This window comes from Gossypium arboreum, chromosome 4, assembly GCF_025698485.1.
Source record: "Gossypium arboreum isolate Shixiya-1 chromosome 4, ASM2569848v2, whole genome shotgun sequence".
Classification (NCBI taxonomy): domain Eukaryota; kingdom Viridiplantae; phylum Streptophyta; class Magnoliopsida; order Malvales; family Malvaceae; genus Gossypium; species Gossypium arboreum.
The window spans coordinates 119,693,520-119,712,992 of NC_069073.1; the positions used below are offsets into that span (position 1 = coordinate 119,693,520).

Below are 19,473 nucleotides of genomic sequence, written 5' to 3' on the forward strand. Positions count from 1 at the left end.
CCAACGGGTACAATACCTTTAACTGTTAAAGGTTCAAACAATTGCTCAACGAATAACATTCAAAAAACTTCTCTGGAAAGAATACACCCTCAATAAATCACTATTTGAGTTTTTTAAAACCAATTTTATGTTGTTGTTTTTTAAATGAAATTTGTCCAGATACCAAGGAAAATTTGAGTTATTTCATGGAAAGATAAATCTACTGACTACATAATTTCTTGATATTTGCCACTCAATGTATTGTGTTGAATAAAGGCATATAGCTTATATCCATTGTATTTTTCTTAAGCATCGAAGAAATAAACAAGTTCAATAATTATGTATTTTTATCTAGTATTTGTGTTTAATAATATATATGTACGTATTCGTATCTATACTAGTTTAAGAAAATAAAGAAAGAAAATGTACTACTCTATTATTTAAGCAACTTAATTTTATAACATCATTTATTAATCTAAATAATTGTTGAGGGAGAAAGTGTTGTGGAGGCTAAAGTGGCACTTCACTTGATCTCATTTATCCTCTTCTACTCCTTAAAAAAGATCTCTCTCTCTTTCAATGTTTTTGAAATCGGATCAATGGTCGATCTTGTCAGACCGGTTCAAAAGAAATAAATTATTAAAAAATAAAAAAACTAATTCAACCAATTTTTTTATCTCGGTTCAATTGATCCATACTGATTTGTGAGTTAATCGATTTTACACCTCTCACCAGACCAATGTCTCAGTCCAACCAATCTAGTTCAGGCAACACTGCTCTCTCCCTTCTCTTGTCCTCTTCTTCAAACTTTCACTCCTCCTTTCTCCCTAACCAGCTTCACCTCTTTCACCTTGCGGCTCTCGATCCATCAAGTGAACTGCCACTTTAGCCTCCACAACACTTTCTCCCTCAACAATTATTTAGATTAATAAATGATGTTATAAAATTAAGTTGCTTAAATAATAGAGCAGTACATTTTTTCTTTATTTTCTTAAACTAGTATAGATATGAATACGCACGTATATATTATTAAACACAAATTCTAGATAAAAATACATAATTATTGAACTTGTTTATTTCTTCAATGCTTAAGAAAAATACAATGGATAGAAGCTATATGCTTTTATTCAACACAATACATTGAGTGGCAAATATCAAGAAATTATGTAGTAAGTAGATTTAACTTTCCATGAAATAACTCAAATTCTACTTGGTACCTGGACAAATTTCATTAAAAAAACATAAAATTGGTTTTAAAAAGCTCAAATAGTGATTTATTGAGGGTATATTCTTTCAAGAGAAAGCTTTTTGAGTGTTTTTTATTGGGCAATTGGTTGAACCCTTCAACAATGAAAGGTATTGTTCCCGGTGAGGGTTTTGTCCCTTGTGCTCTGTCAAGAGCAAGCATGCCTTAAGAAGCTGCTTGAGGAGGTTTGATTCATAGAGTCGAGGGTACCTTAGTTGAGTGGAACGATATGGATTAGACAGTTGAGATTTTAAAATTTGCAAATCATTTCAATTCAAATAATTTTTCGAATTTAGATTTGGATTTTTGTTTAAAGTTTGGGTTGTTTCTGTTTAAGCTAAACGAATTTAAATTTTTGACTTTTTATTATTACATTAGATTATATCAAGTTTGAGTAAATTTAAGTTTAGATTGAATTGAACTAGTTTAGATTATAGACTTTTTATTGTCAAATCGAGGTGGATGTAGTTTAGGTTTAGATTTGGGGTTAGTATTTAGTACACTAGCAGTGTATTTTTATTCTACAAGTAACTTTGAAAAATTAAAATGTGTATGTTTTTTAATATTTTACTATACCCCTATAAGACACTTGTAGACCCAAATTTCTTTTGATTATATGATCTTGAGTCTTTCATACTAAACTAAAAGTAAAGAAAATCATTGCAATTAATTTAATTAATTGCATTTAATTAAATTCAATATTACGAGAAGCGATAAAAAAATATTCAAGAATTTATTTCATTGATTTTATGTTTTGAAATTTAAAATTTCAATATTGAAAAAAAAGAAATTTAAAATTGTCAACAATGTGATAAACAAGTACAATTTGATATTTTTTAATACAATATTTTAGTTTCTACCCTTTTTTTACTTAATCCTAGTGTTTTTCTACCACAATCAATACTTAAAAAAAATATTTTTTTTGTGACCAAAATAAAAGTGAGAACATAATTTAGTTCGTATAGTTAACTACCGTTAGAAATTTAATGATTGGGTAATTAAAATGAAAGCATCTTATAGTTTGAGTAACAAAATTGTGAGGCCCAAAATAAAAGCCCCCTAAAAGTTAAGTGACCAACTAGATAGTTTACCCTATATTTTATTGGTATAATAACAAATTTAGTCTTCAAAATTTTACACATTGTGTCAAATTGGTCTTGATTTAACAAATTTAGCTCATAACATTTACATTTTTGTCTAACAACACAAAATATATATAAACATTAAGCACTAAATTTATTATTATACCAATCAAAATTACATATAATTAACGGAAAACCATGATTAATTGTCCTTAATTAGTTGTTTATTTTCAAAATTGAAAGATTAAATTGTTCTAATGTTTTTAATAAGAATCAATTTGCTTATAGATATTTACAGTGTAACGCCCCAATTTTCGGGAATTCTGTGAATGTTGGCATAGGTTTAATTTGTTAGTGGGCCTCTAGAAGGCCCAAACTTAATATAGAACCCGACAATTTTAGTTAATTTTTGTTCCATAAGAAAAAAGGGGGTGAAATTATGAAATAGGACCTATGTGAAAATGTTTGAAAATGCTATAGGCTAAATTGAAGTGGCCCAATAAATAGGAGTGCAAAATAGGAGGATTTGCATGACAAACCTCCCATTTTACATGTAGTGGCTGGTCATCATGTTGTTGTAGACAAAATGTGCACTTGATATCCATAATTTATGGTACAAATTGATACAAATTGATAATGGGTTAGGTAAATGTTCCATGATAATGGGTTAGGTAAATGTTCCATGATAATGGGTTAGGTAAATGTTTCATGATAATGGGTTAGGTAAATGTTCCATGATGGGAATTTCATGTCTTTTTGTATTAAAGAATTAAATGGATGAAATATGAAATTTTATTAAAAAAAAAGGGGTGAAAAGAACAAAGTTTTGTCCATCTTTGTTCATCATAGCCTAAAGTTAAAGAAGAGAAAGAAGAGGAGAAAGCTCTTGAATGTTCGGTCACTTGGGGAAGAAAAATTGAAGGTAAGTTCATGGTAGTTTGCTTTTATTTTGAGGTTCATGAGTTCTTCTTGATTCTACCTTAACTCTTGAAGCATATATTGGTTTTTAGTTGTGTTGTGAGCATTTAGTCATGAATTAAAATGAAGGAAATGGTTTTTGTTTCATGTTCTTTTGATGAAAAATGGAAGATAGGTGAAGTTGAGCCAAACAAATGAGCATGCATGTGCCTTAGATGCTAAGGGGAAAAATCGGCTGACATGTTGTGCTTTAAAATGATGAAATGGAGATTATACTTAAGTAAAGTCATAGATATGTGATGATTGATTGGTGATATACATGTTTAAATAACATGCATGCAAGTTATGTGTGAAAGAGTGAATTTGGTAATAAATCTGCTTGGGACAGCAGCAGTAACGTGACTTTGGAAAATCACCATAAATTGTGGGAGATGAATTAGAAGCTGAATAAATTATGTAATTAAATCTTGTTGAGTCTAGTTTCAAATGAAATAAACTAGAACATATTTTGAATTCTTTACAATGAGAAATTTGATTCGAAATGAAGAGTGGTCAGATTAGTCAAATAGTGAAACATGCGAAACTTTGAGAAAAATCTGGTATTGATTGGCCAAACCAAAAATTATGAAAATTTTATGGATATAAGATATATGAGTCTATTTTCAGGAAAAATTAACGGCACTTGATTTGGAGTTTCGTAGCTCCAGTTATAAATGATTTAGTGACTGTTGCTCAGAAAGACAGCTTGCAGTGAAATTATGATTATGTGGTAGACATTGACAAGAATTTGTTAATGAGTTGCTTATTGATTTCTTATAAGCTTACTATGATCTGTAGGTGTGGTTGGCCGAATATTGTAAGGGGTTAAGTATTTGAATAGTTAGATTAACGTGTTAGTAATCCAATTGTAGGCGGTTCGTGTGTGGATCTCGTCAGCATATCGTCGCAAACAGGTGTGTAACTAACACCCTCTTTCTTAGTCTGGATCGGCAAAAGTCAAAAAGCCGAAATGCTAAAAACCGGTATTTTGTAGATTTGCGAGTGTGCGAATGCTCGTGAGGTAAATCGATTAATGTTTTTGGTAAGCTGCAAAATTTGGACTACAAAGTGCATGATTTCTGTGCCCTTGATATTTTTGGGCTTAATGGGCCAAAATTGGAATGATGGGCCAACGGGCCCAATTCGGTAAGAACCCTCGGTACGTGATATTGTTAGTACGTGAAAAGTAGGAATATGCATGAAAAACCCTAAAATAGATAAATTACTGAAATACCTTTAAAAGTGGAAAATTTATAGTTTTACCCTAGTAGATAAATTCTTGAAATACCCCTAGGGTTAAATTGACCTAAATGCATGTTTGATTTGTTGTTATTTATCGCATGCCATGTTGTTATTATCGATGCATGGGATTGGAATATTGATGGAGGAAGTACTGAAAGTAGCTTGTCCACGCATCAAGGCTTTGCCTCAATTTATCGTTAATCGAAAGCGACAAGGCTACAATCGTGGAGTGTTAATTTGGGTGGGTTGAGCTATTCCCACATGGAGTGTAGGGTGGTACGGATGGAGTGTAGTGGTTGGTGGGTTGAGTAGTCTCCCAAATGGGCTTGCATATGTTATTGATGTTGCATGTATTTTGAAATGAGCCTATGGGCCATACTGTTATCTGAATAAGGGCTAAGGCCCGCTTTATTGTAATCAAAAGGGCTCGGTCCAATACCACTGTTACCTGAATGGGCTTAGGCCCAATAGGCTTGAGCTGACTTGGGCTTTGAATGGGTTTTCCTTACACACTGAGTTTCCCCAAACTCACCCATTTTATTTTCATCCACGCAGGAAATCCCCAACCATAGTGGGCTTGGAGCTGTGAGGGAATTCGGAGTGGCCACCCCTCCTGAAAGTTTGGTTTTCTTCTGGTGAACTGGACATCCTTTTATTTGCGTTTGAAGTTTTGGGTTTTTTTTAAATGTAATAAGGCCGCTTAATTATTTTTTATGGTTTTTATATGTTTTATTAAGATAGGTAATATTTATATTTAACTGTTGAAATTGGATAGCTTTAGGGCGCGTTTTCAAAAACAACAATTGATTTCAAAATAACACGACACAAGCAAAGCTTCCGCAATGAAAGTATTTTCCAAAATTAATCACTTTTCCTAAAAATGACTTAATTAAATCGGTTTCCTAGAAATATCCATGACGTTAAGGTGTGGCAATGGCGGTATGCATGTCTAGGATTGGATCCGAAGGAGCTTGGTACTTAGCAATCAGATGGACTCACCACCTCTTTTAGGTTTCCTACCCGGTACGACTTCCATTCACTTTAACCTATAATGAAATTATCTTTTAAAACACTAAGTAAGTTTTTCAGGATCAACAATATAAAATGTTTTGAACGCTTCGATGTGGCATGTCGGATCCAGTCACAACGTCTGGGCCAGGTTTAGGGTGTTACATACAGCATGTTTGGTTGGATGGAATTGCTATTCCATTCCTACCCTATTCCGCGCACTACAGTAATTTCCAAGTTTGGTTCACCGTTTAGGTGATTCCACAGCTTTGCTATTACACCCATACTCCTTCAGCTATTATAATAGGTATTTAGGAGTGTGGGGCTCTGAATTGCTATTCAACACCATGCCTAAAATTTATCCCCAAAATAGCCTGCTTTTTTCTCCCCAAAATTCTACCCCAGATTTCTTCCAGCATTTATCCCCAAATCAAGGGTACGTTCTGTAACATCCCAAATTAGGCCTAGTTGGAACAGTGATTTCGAGACCATAAATTCGAATTAGAAATAATTATTTAATAATTATTATAAGGTCTATGATATGTTTATATGATTGTGTAAAATTTTCATGAAGAAATTATATGTGAGAAGTGTTTAATTTGGCTTTAAGAACTAATTTGTGTAAAGTGCGAAAGTTGCATTCTAATAGCTAAAGGTATTAAATAGCTATAGAATTTTTAGTGGAAGCCCTTATGTCGAAATTAGCCCATTAATAAGTTAATGGAAGATATTTGTTTGGTATTATTGAAATTAGTTGGAAATTAAAAGGGTAAATTGGTAATTAAGTTAAAAAAGTATAGTAAGACAAAAATGCAAAAAAGTTATCATCTTTATGTTTCTTTCTTCCACCAAATGAAGAAAAATGAGCAGCCATGGATGAGCATGATATTTGGCCAAACTTTTATGGCTCATCTAGGTACGATTTTTGTCTTGTTTTTAATTATTTTTATGTTTTCGGAGTCGTGGTAACTCGATTTAGCTATCCCGTACCTTCGTTTCCAAATTGTTAAAGTTTGTGAATTTTTCCATTGTTGAAAAAATGTGTATTTTGATAATTGATGATAGAAAATGCACCCTTGTTGTTAGATAAGCAACATTTGTAAAGTGATTTTTGATAAAAATGTCGATTAAGGACTAAGTTGAGAAATGTGTTAAATTGTGTGATAAAAGTGTGAATATGTGAAATATTGGGCTGCTGTAAGTAAGATAAATATTCGTCTAGGCTTGGGTTGGGATAAAATTGAATGGATTTTATTTTTTGAGCCTAGGGACTAATTTGCAAATAAGTGAAAGTTTAGGGGTAAAATTATAAATTTTTCAAAGCATGATTTTTGGGTCAATTTGAATATTATGAGTAATAAGTAAGCTATATGTGAAATGTTAGATCAAGAAAATCGAGATTCGGGCCTAAATTGAGAAAGTACGTGGTTAAGGACAAAAAGGGAATAATTAGCCGTTTTTGCATTCGAGGTAATTTCGTGTAATAATAGTAATGCAATGTCTTATTTGAATTGAAATGCTTAATTGTTATATAATTTGTGTGATTTGTTATAGATATACTCGACGAGGAATCGACAAACGAATCGTATAATAAAATTGGTAAGACAATAATGCTATTGTGATTTGTGATTGAAATCTGAATTGATATGATAATTCGGATGCATTGAATTATGTGTTTGTGGTACTATGTATGTGATGGTGTTATGCTTCACGAAATTATATTGTATGCTATGCATATGCAATGACCTAAAACATATGTCTATGATATTTGATGACATTGTAATGAATGGTAACTTAGTGTTAAAGAGTGATATTACATGGAATATGCATGACGAGATTTGATGTGGTAAAACTCTCGGTTGAACTGTAGGAATAAATCGGATATCCATGCCATGATACTAGGGTTATGTGTGAGCCAGTGTAAGACCATGTTTGGAACATGGCATCAGCATTGTTATGAGAGCTAGTGTAAGAACATGTTTGGGACATGGCATCGGCCTCAATATACAAGCCAGTGTAAGACCATGCTTGGAACATGGCATCGGCATTGTTATAAGAGCTAGTGTAAGACCATGTTTGGGACATGGCATCGGCCTCAATATGTGAGCCAGTGTAAGACTATGTTTGGGACATGGCATTGGCATTGTTATGTGAGCCAGTGTAAGATCATGTTTGGGACATGGCATCGACACTGATGTATGAGAGCCAGAGTAAGACCATGTCCGAGACATGGCATCAGCATTTTAGCCTTTTTGTATGAGGCTTATCGGGTATCCTTTAGTATTCTAACTGGTTCAACAGGTGATTTAAAGATTCTGTCATGATTGAGAAAAGTTAAGATTATGTTGCAAGTGGTACATGTATGTGTGCAAAACTCATGAAAGATAATTTTGGTTTATGATGCATCTTTGGTAAGGATGCAAATAAGTAAGCCATGTCCATGAAAATGATTTTGTGGTGACCTTGTGATTATGGGTCTATGCTTATAATGTATAAATATGTATTTTTACCATTCTGGGTCTATGCTTATAAAAGTTATCATTATTTTACACTAAAATAGTTTTGGACAGCAACAGTAGTCTGATTTTGAAAATCCACCAAAAATTGTGGAACTTGAGTTAAAGGTTGAATAAAATATAAAATTAAATCTTATTGAGTCTAGATTCACATAGAAGAAATGATGTAAGCAAAAGAATTTCATGTTATGAGATATTTGGATTTTTGTGAGATAGGTCTAGAATGACTTCGGGTTCCCTTGTCTTAAATTTAGAAAATCAAAAAAAATTGTATGAAAATAATTATAGGTTAGAATTAATATGACTAAATCCTTAATGAGTCTATTTTAAAGAGAAACAGATGGGGACATTATCCAAGTCTTGTACTATGAGATAATTAATTTTTAGTAAAGAAAGGTCGAAGCTGTCAAACAGCAGAACAGGGGTAATTTTGAAGAATAAACTGTACTTATTGGCTAATACATAAATTCTGAAATTTTTATAGTAGAAAGATATATGAGTCTAGTTTCAAATTCTTTTAACGGATCTTAATTTAGAATTTCGTAGCTCAAGTTATCAATAATTTAGTCGCGTAGACAGCTTGGCTGGACTATGAATAAATAGTGGAATTATGTGCAATTATGATTGTGTTACCTTGAGAACATGTTGTGAGAATATAGCAAAAACATGTCAATAAATCTCTTATTATTTTCATATGGACTTACTAAGCTATACAGTTTACCCCTTCATTTTTCCTCATATTATAGGGTTACTAAGCTAGCTTAGGTTGGAGATCGTCAGAGATTCTATGACACTATCCAGCTATTGAAGGGTATAAATGATTTCAAGCACTTTAAGTCTATGACATGTATAGGGACTTAGCCAATTGGGTATGTGTCATTTGATTTGGCCAAATGTATTGGCACGTAATGGGAATAGGATTCATTTTGTATATGGTCATGAGATGTGGCTCATATTGGTTATTGGGTTGTAAACCTATTTATATATGCATGCATGTGCTAAAGTTTTCATATGGTGTGGTCATATGTGTTTGGTATGGATGAATTATGAATGTGCCCTAGATTACTTGATGGTTTTAAAGTGACTAAATTGGCCTATGGATAGACCTTAGCATAAGTATGAAGTGTAAGAATGTGTTAACAATAATCATGGCATGAAGTTGATAAGTTTAAACTAGGCAAAGTATGGTGTCTTATGCATGAATAAATCGATATGAAATTGCCACGAAAAGTTCCATTGAATTTATGTTTAAGTAAGTGCTAACGAGGGTGCCAAATGGCTTCGTAAATAGCCATTTTCTGGGCCACACGGGCAGAGATACGACCATGTGTCTCATCCATGTGGAGGACACGGTCTAGCACACGGGCGTGTGACTTGGCCGTTTGACCCTATTTCGTTGTTGACGTCATAAACAGAGAGTTACACGGGCTGAGGAAACGGGCGTGTCCCAAGCCACACGGGCGTGTGTGACCACACGGTCACACGGCCTAACCTACACGGGCATATAACTGTCCAAAACTAGAAACTTTTTTAAGTATTGTAGAAAGTTCGTAAGTTCTCGGACTAGTCCCAAACCACCCTAATGTATGTTTTAGGCCTCGTAAGCCTATATAAGGGACATTATGAATATGAATGAATGTTTTTAATTTGAGCCAAATTTTTTATGGCCCGGTTTTACATAGTTGTGTACGTTTAAGTCCTATAATGCCTTGTACCCTGTCCCGGCCTCGGACTCAGGTAAAGGGTGTTACACATTCGCCCTTCATTTTCATCTCCCTAAAGGGTACGTTTTTTTTTTTTGTGATAAGCTCCTAAAACAGGATTCTATTTCTCCTTCCTCATAACTTTATAACTCTTTTTGTATGGGAATGTGGTTGGATGAAAATTATTGTTATTATGATTCAAGTCAAAGTCACATCCAAGAAGGGAAAGATTCTGCTACAACGAGTTCTTGAACTATACCTGTAGCATGTCTTCATCAATTTTTTTATATGTATTTTTTTCTATTTCCAATTCATGATGAGGCAAAACTTGTTATTTGTTTGACAGGAAAGTATTGCAGCAGAATTTTTGGACAGGTTTGTGAAGTGGAGCGAGAACATTAAAATTTCAAATCCCTTGGAAGAAGGTTGCAAGGTTAGCCCCATTGTTAGTAGAGGGCAGGTATTATTTCAATTTCGTTGTTTGATTTTAGGTGCTTTATAGTTTTTTACACTTTCATGTTAGCTGAAGAATCAGTTTGTGCAGAGACCACTTTGTGAAAGGCATAGATTTCGGGTTTGGTCTCTGCTTTAGGTGTTTTAAAATTCATAGAGGAAACGTTTAGCACTACGAAAAACCATTGGTTAGTACAAAAATTGGTTAAATACTTCCTTTAGATTAATAGTAACAATGTCTTTTGTGTTTAGGTGGAGAAAATATGCCCACGTAGTTTGTGATCCAAATGGAAACATTGAAACGCATATAAGTGAAGATACCCAAAAAAAGATAAAATAAGAATGACTTTAAAAAGAAAAAAAGAATTAAAGTTTATGCAATCATATATAAATTGGGAGAAAGGATGCTTTAATGAATTTGGTCATAAGCATGGTTTAGATGCTTTCTATTGAAAAACGATTTTTAGTATCTGGAAAAAAAAAAGAAATTTAAGTGTGGGACAAGAGTATGCTTTAACAAAGGGTGAATGGAAGAAAAAGATTTGTGTAGTTGGCTTAAGAGTTTTGCTTTTAATAACTTTAGGATTCTTGAATGTGTAAGGCCCTATGGTCAATGCTGAACAGAAACTTAAGCAAGCTTGACTAGCACTTTTTTGTTATTAGGATACTCTGCTACAGGTTTCAATTAGATGGCCAGTTAGTTTTCCATTTTTTAATTGAACAATCATGCTTCCTTGATTAAACTTTAACCTTAAAGAGACTTAATATTAAATAGATTCCATATTAGTTCTTCCTCTTGGAGCAGTCTCAACAACCAATCTGATAGCTGCATTTTAGTTTGTTTGGCCAATTAGTGATTACCGCCCATAATTACTGCACTTAGCAGTTGCAATATCACTGTAATCTGTTGTACTGCCCTTAATCAATATGTTGTTTTGTTGCATGAACCTATGAGAGCTTGCCATAATCATCATCTCATCTCTTAAAATGGTTTTGATGGTTGAATTTAACATATATTTTAATTTAATATAATTATTTTAATTTTTTGTTAATTTATTATGTGTAAGTGGTGGATTTAATTTTTTTTATTTTGGTAAAAATATTTAATATCTATGAGCAAATTGATTCTTCTTAAAAAATTAGAACAATTTAATCTTTCAATTTTGAAAATAAACAACAAATTAAGGACAATTAATCATGGTTTTTCGTTAATTATATATAATTTTGATTGGTATAATAATAAATTTAATGCTTAATGTTTATATATATTTTGTGTTGTTAGACAGAATATGTAACATTGTTATGAGCTAAATTTGTTAAATCAAGACGAAACTGATAGAATATGTAAATGTTTGTGGGTTGAATTTGTTAAACAATACCAATTTGACACAACGTGTAAAATTTTGAGGACTAAATTTGATATTATACCAATAGAATATAGGTTAAACTACCTAGTTGGTCACTTAACTTTTAGGGGGCTTTTATTTTGGGCCCTCGCGATTTTGTCACTTAACTTTAAGGCCCTTTCATTTTAGTTAACTAATCGTTAAATCTTTAACGGCGATTAACTATGCAAACTAAATTATGTTCTCACTTTCATTTTGGTCACCAAAAAATATTTTTTTGTAAAGTATTGATTGTGGTAAAAAAAACTAAGATTTAAGTAAAAAAAAAGGGTAGAAACTAAAATATTGTATTAAAAAATTGTCAAATTGTAGTTGTTTATCACATTGCCGACTATTTTAAATTTCTTTTTTTTTTCAATATTAAAATTTTAAGTTCACAAATAGAAATCGTAACACCACAGGTGGATTGCTACGATGCTTGTAGTACTGGTTACGTTCAAAGTAACAGTAAGTTCAAAAAAAGAAGAACCTTTTTCAATTTCTTTTTCATTTTTTCATGATGGTTTGATCTTGGATGTTGGTCGTATGGTTATGGTGTTTTGTTTTTGGATCTTGGATGTTGATCTTAATATTGTCTATATTAAGATGCATTTAACAGTTGAAAGTTATTTATATAAATTGAATAGTTAAAATTTTTAATTTATGTCAAACTTGTCATACATGATCTACATAAATAAAATATAAAATATGATGTTAATTATTAAAATATTAATTATATAAAACCACTTAAATTTTACACCCGTCTAAGTGGATCCCTCCTAAATATATTTCTATAAATATTCTTGCAAATAAGGAAAATTTGCATGGTTGGTATAATTTTTATTAATGTGGAAATTTTAAATTTTATTAACTTTAATTAAAACAATCCTAAATGTTAATTTTTTTAACTTATAAAAGTTATAATTAATTTTAATTACATATATTATAAATTTTATAATTGATTTTATGAATAACCAAGTAAATTCTAAATATTATTTTAAATCTAAAATAGTATCATTTTATTATGTTGTATACTTTTACATTTACACCATTGTTATAATTCTATGAATCAAAACTCAATCAGTTTTCATCTTGATCTTCGATACTAACTATCACATTGACTTAGATTTAAAGTATGTTTTTCTACTTATCGAGAGGTATCGATCCACCATACCAATCGTCGAATTGTCACTTAAAACTTACTAGCCTGTTTAGTGATCATTTTGTAACATTTTAAAGTTGAATGTCTGAAACGCAAACTTACCGTTAGTTTAGTGACATTAGGTGTAGTTTACCCTATATATTTATAATAAAATATCTCATTTACTAATTAAAAAATATTTTCTACATTATTTGAAATATATATATATATTACCAGCACGAGAATCCCCAAGATTCCCTTTCTACTTTTGGATTCTTTGGAGGATAGAGAAAATTACTATCTTTTGGATTTATACACATTCCTGGGTTTTTAATTTTTTAATTTTGGGTTCTCCTCTAGCAAAGGATTAAGTGGAGAAACCAACAAAGATTTCTGGGTTTTTTTTCTTTGTTGGGTTTTCATATTATTGAGGTTTTATACATAAAATGAGTCGAATTGCGAATATTTTTCATTGTATAAAGCCGCCATTGTTAATGGTATTGGTACAGATCATATTTGCTGGTATTAATGTAATGTATAAGTTGGCTGCTAATGATGGCATGAGTTTAAGGGTTATTGTGGTTTATAGATTCATGTTCGCCACTGTTATCATGGTTCTGCTTGCTCTTATTTTTGAAAGGTTAAAGCTTAATCTTTTTTGGTTTCAGTTGTTCTTTTATCAGTTGTTTTTTTTATTTTTTGTGTTTTGATTTTTATAGGAAGAGCTTGAAGAAAATTAATAGAAAAGTACTGCTTGAAGCGTTTCTTTGTGGATTATTTAGGTATGTTCAACTTAAATTGATACGTGTATATATTTATATATACAAAAATATGTTTGTTTTAAGCCAATTGTAAAGGTATTTTACAGAAGATCATTGGTTCAAAACTTGTACTTGCAAACCTTGGTGCATACATCTGCAACATTTGTTGCAGCCATGGTCAACCTTGCTCCAGCCTTTACTTTTATTTTGGCCATTTGTTTCAAGTACAGTTCTTAACCCTTGGTTGATTTTGATTTTTTGTGTCTGTTGGATACTTCAACGGGTGTGTTACTAGGTTCCTAGTGTTTATGCTGGATTTTATCTCCAATTTTTGTTCTGACTCTGTTGAGAGTTCTAGTGGATTCAGTGACTCTGCTAAGAGCTCGAGAAGTTGACAGGCAGCAGAAACACCCTCATCCACTAAGGGCCAATTACCTGTAATTCAAAGGCCAATTTGTACACCTGATATTAGATCATTTATTATATATTATTATAGCTGTGTAGCAGCAATATGTAACTAGCAATTTATATGTTGTTTTTATGAGTAGAATTATCCAACGAAAGGGTTTTCTTTGTGTTGTGTGTAGAAATGTGCATTGGTTGGGCTACTCGGGCTAAAAGCCATTAACATACCACAAAAACAACAACTAAAAGCCTAACATTCGACCCAAGCTTCCATTGATTCCAATCCCTCACAGTATGAACTGCAAACAAAGCTCCTTGTATTGATCCTATCAAACATATCAAAGCAGTGCTTGAATACAAGTAAGGGAACCCCACACTCATTTTAACCTAACAAAGTTCAAAAGTTAAGTACGAAAAAAGACCATGTAAGTAGAGTGAAATTGATGGAATAAGAAAAGGAAAAGAACCCAAGTTTTACATGATTGATCAACCACAAAGAGAAAGAAACGCAACTCAAAAGACCGAAAAAAGCACCGATAGTGAAGTGACCAGTGCCATGATATGAAGGTCCATGACCTACTTGTTGATGATCATGATGCTTTAAAAGGTTTACATTTGTTGACCAGACTAGATGTTTATGTCTATACCTTTGTAAAATGTGAATACCATTGCTCCGCTTATTCCTATTAATGTCCCACACACTTTGGCTTTCCCTGCATTTGTTCTTATTACCAGTTTCTCCATCCTGTTATCATAATTAACTTTGTTTCAATACATGTAAAAAATGGCAAAATTTTAGAGACAATTGGAATTGGGTTCCACATTTATATTCGATTTTATCTCTGAGTTTTGTGATTCTATTGAGAGTTCGATGAGGTAACGGCGGTCCACAAATTTTCACTCACCAACGCCCTTAGTGGGTGAGAGTGCTCCTGCTGCCTGTCAACTCCACGAGCTCTTAGCAGAGTCACTGAATCCACTAGAACTCTCAACAGAGTCAGAACAAAAACTAGAAATAAAATCCAACATAAACACCAAGAACCCTGTAACACACCCGTTGAAGTATCCAACAGGCACAAAAATCAAAATCAACCAAGGGTTAAGAAGTGTACTTGAAACAAATAGCCAAAATAAAAGTAAAGGCTGGAGCAAGGTTGACCTTGGCTACAGCAAATGTTGCAGATGTATGCACTAAGCTTTGCAGGTACAAGTTTTGAACCAATGATCCTCTTTAAAATACCTTTACAATTAGCTTAAAGCAAATAGATTTTTGTATATATAAATATATACACATATAAATTAAAGTTAAACATACCTAAATAATCCACAAAGAAACGCTTGAAGCAGTACTTTTCTATTAACTTTCTTCAAGCTCTCCTATAAAAAACAAAACACAAATAATAAAAAACAACTGATAAAAGAACAACTGAAACCAAAAAAGATTAAGCTTTAACCTTTCAAAAATAAGAGCAAGCAGAACCATGATAACAGTGGCGAACATCAATGTATAAACCACAATAACCCTTAAACTCATCCCATCATTAGCAGCCAACTTATACATTACATTAATACCAGCAAATATGATCTGTACCAATACCATTAACAATGGCGGCTTTATACTATGAAAAATATTCGCAATTCGACCCATTTTATGTATAGAACCTCAATAATATGAAAACCAAACAAAGAAAAAAAAAACCCAGAAATCTTTGTTGGTTTTTTCTTGTTTTCACGCTTAATCCTTTGCTAAAGGAGAACCCAAAATTGAAAAATTAAAAACCCAGGAATGTGTATAAATCCAAAAGATAGTAATTTTCTCTATGGTCCAAAGAATCCAAAGTAGAAGGTGGAATCTTGGGGATTCTCATGCTGGTAATATATATATCTATTTTTTTTCAAATAATGTAGAAAATATTTTTTAATTAGTAAATGAGATATTTTATTATAAATATATAGGGTAAACTACATTTAATGTCACTAAACTAACGGTAAGTTTGTGATTCAGACATTCAACTTTAAAAAGTTACAAAATGATCAATAAACTGGCTAGTAAGTTTTAAGTGACAATTCGACGATTGGTATGGTGGATCGATATCTCTCGATAAGTAGAAGAACAACTTTAGATCTAAGTCAATGTGATAGTTAGTTTTGAAGATCGAAGAAAACTGATTGAGTTTTGATTCGTAGTATTATAATAATGGTGTAAATGTAAAAGTATATAATATAATAAAAGATACTATTTTAGATTTAAAATAATATTTAGAATTTACTTGGTTATTCATAAAATCAATTATAAAATTTATAATATATGTAATTAAAATTAATTATCACTTTTATAAATTAAAAAATTAACATTTAGGATTGTTTTAATTAAAGTTAATAAAATTTAAAATTTCCATATTAATAAAAATTATACCAACCATTCAAATTTTCCTTACTTGTAAGAATATTTATAGAAATATATAGTAGGGATCCACTTAGACGGGTGTAAAATTTAAGTGGTTTTATATAATTAATATTTTAATAATTAACATCATATTTTATATTTCATTTATGTAGATCATGTATGACAAGTTTGACATAAATTAAAAATTTCTAGCTATTCAGTTTATGTAAATAACTTTCAACCGTTAAATGCATCTTAATATAGACAATATTAAGATCAACATCCAAGATCCAAAAGCAAAAACACCATAACCATAAGACCAACATCCAAGATCAAACCACCACGAAAAAATGAAAAAGAAATTGAAAAAGGTTCTTCTTTTTTTGAACTTACTGTTACTTTGAACGCAACCAGTACTACAAGCGTCGTAGCAATCCACCTGTAGTGCTACGATTTCCATTTGTGAACTTAAAATTTCATTATTGAAAAAAAAAATTAAAATAGTCAGCAATGTGATAAACAACTACAATTTGACAATTTTTTAATACAATATTTTAGTTTCTACCCTTTTTTTTACTTAATTCTTAGTTTTTTTACCACAATCAATACTTTAAAAAAAGATATTTTTTTGGTGACCTAAATGAAAGTGAGAACATAATTTAGTTTGCATAGTTAACCGCCGTTAGAGATTTAACGATTGGTAACTAAAATGAAAGCGCCTTAAAGTTGAGTAACAAAATCGTGAGGACCCAAAATAAAAGCCCCCTAAAAGTTAAGTGACCAACTAGGTAGTTTACCCTATATTCTATTGGGATAATAATAAATTTAGTCCTCAATATTTTACACATTGTGTCAAATTGATATTGTTTAACAAATTTAACCCACAAACATTTACATATTCTATCAATTTGGTCTTGATTTAACAAATTTAGCTCGTAACATTTACATATTACGTCTAACAACACAAAATATATATAAGCATTAAGCACTAAATTTATTATTATACCAATCAAAATTATATATAATTAACCAAAACCATGATTAATTGTCCTTAATTTGTTGTTTATTTTCAAAATTGAAAGATTAAATTGTTCTAATTTTTTAAGAAGAATCAATTTGCTCATAGATATTAAATATTTTTACCAAAATAAAAAAGTTAAATCCACCACTTACACATAATAAATTAATAATAATTTTAAATAATTATATTGTTGTAAAATATTAAAGAAAGAATAAACTAAAATGTGATAGAAGAAAGAGTGTAGAGAGTGTATCTGCTTTTTATATATATATTTTTTCATGAGTACATGAGCCCCATATATATAAAGGTTAAAAGTAACTCTCTAATTATTATAGGGCATGTAAAGGGTCATGACCTTTTATCTCCCATATTAATAGGGTATAGGAAAAGTCTTATAACTTATGGGGTATAGGAAGAGTTTTATAACTTATGGGGTTGATAATGACATCCACATAAATATTTCATAACACTCCCCCTAGGATGTTCATTATCTAATTATGCCTCGTTAAAACCTTACTAAGAAAAACCCAGTAGGACAAAAACTTAGTGAAGGAAAAAGAGTACATAATTATACGCTTGATATGCTGCCTCATTAAAAACCTTACTTGGAAAACCCAGTGGGATAAAACCAAGGTTAAGGGAAAAAGAGTACAGCGCGTATTAACTCCCCCTAATGGCTACATCACTTGAGATCTCGAAGGTGACGTATTCCAATGTAGTAAACAAGCTTCTGAAACACTGATGTAGGAAGCGCCTTAGTGAATAAATCTGCTAAATTCTCACTTGAACTGATCTGCTTAACTTTTATCTCCTTAATCTACTGGAGGTCATGATTGAAGAAGAATTTTGGTGCAATGAGTTTTGTTCTGTCACCTTTGATGTATCCACTATCGAGATGATCAATGCATGCTGTGTTGTCTTCAAACAAGACAGTTGTAGCTTCCTTTCCAAATGATAAACCACAATTATTCCTTATATGCTGGACCATAGATCTTAGCCATACACATTCACGACTTGCTTCATAGATTGCTAAGGTTTCTGCATGATTAGACGAGGTTGCTGCAATTGTTTACTTTATTGAGCGCGAAGAGATTGTAGTACCTCTATATGTAAAAACATATCTAGTTTGTGATTTTCCATTATGAGGATCTGACATAAATCCTACATCTGCAAAACCAATCAACTCTGTCTTTGATTTATTAGGGAAAAATAGACCCATATTCTTTGTGTCTAGAAGATAACGAAATATCTGTTTTACTCCAGTCCAATGTCTCCGAGTTGGGCATGAGCTAAATCTTGCTAGCAAATTTACAGAAAAAGATATATCAGGCCGGGTATGGCTAGCAAGATACATTAATGCCCCAATTGCACTGAGGTATGACACTTCAGGACCAAGAAAATCTTCACTATCTTTCCGAGGACGAAAAGGGTCTTTACTTGGATCAAGTGATCTTACAACCATCGGGGTAGTTATTGGATGTGCCTTATCCATATAAAATCTCTTTAGCACCTTTTCAATATACGTTGATTGATGCACAAGGATTCCTTCTTTTAGGTGCTTAATTTGTAACCCCAAATAAAATTTTGTTCTTCCAAGGTCTTTTATTTCAAATTCTTTCTTCAAGCACTCAACAGTCTTTTGGATATATTCAAGAGTTCTAATGATATTCAAATCATCAACATATACTGCAATAATTACATATCCAGATCCAAACTTCTTAATGAAAATGCATGGGCAAATTGGATCATTCTTGTATCCTTCTTTCAACAAATACTCGCTTAGGCGATTATACCACATGCATCCGGATTGTTTCAATCCATAAAGGATTTGTGCAATTTGATCGAATAATGTTCTCTAGAACACGAACTCACCGCTTGAGCGGTTTAAATCCTTCAGGAGTTTCATATAAATGTTAGTATCCGATGGGCCATACAAATAAGTCATTACTACATCCATTAGGCGTAAATCAAGCCCTTCTCTTATAGCGGACTTATCAAAATCTAAATGTAGTTGCATCCTCCACAGGAGGATATGTCTCCTCATAATCAATTCCAGGTCTTTGTGAGAATCCTTGTGTAACTAAACGTGCTTTATACCTTACAATTTCATTCTTTTCATTTCTTTTACGCACAAAAACCCATTTATATCCCACTGGTTTCACACCTGTAGGTATACGGACTACATGTC

The 19,473-nt window shown here is 31.9% G+C and overlaps 1 long non-coding RNA gene and 1 pseudogene across 2 annotated transcripts; one reads left to right on the forward strand and one right to left on the reverse strand.

Annotated features, from left to right (window-relative positions):
- The first annotated feature begins 3,101 nt into the window (after positions 1-3,101).
- On the forward strand, positions 3,102-5,213 carry LOC128291512 (uncharacterized). Of its 2 annotated transcripts, XR_008281334.1 has the most exons (3): positions 3,102-3,229; positions 4,137-4,178; positions 5,062-5,213. It is a non-coding gene; the product is annotated as an uncharacterized LOC128291512 (long non-coding RNA). The 2 variants fall into 2 exon arrangements; XR_008281335.1 differs by lacking the exons at positions 3,102-3,229; positions 4,137-4,178 and adding an exon at positions 4,195-4,410.
- Positions 5,214-13,893: 8,680 nt separating this feature from the next.
- On the reverse strand, positions 13,894-15,526 carry LOC108458972 (WAT1-related protein At1g25270-like; annotated as a pseudogene).
- Positions 15,527-19,473: the final 3,947 nt, after the last annotated feature.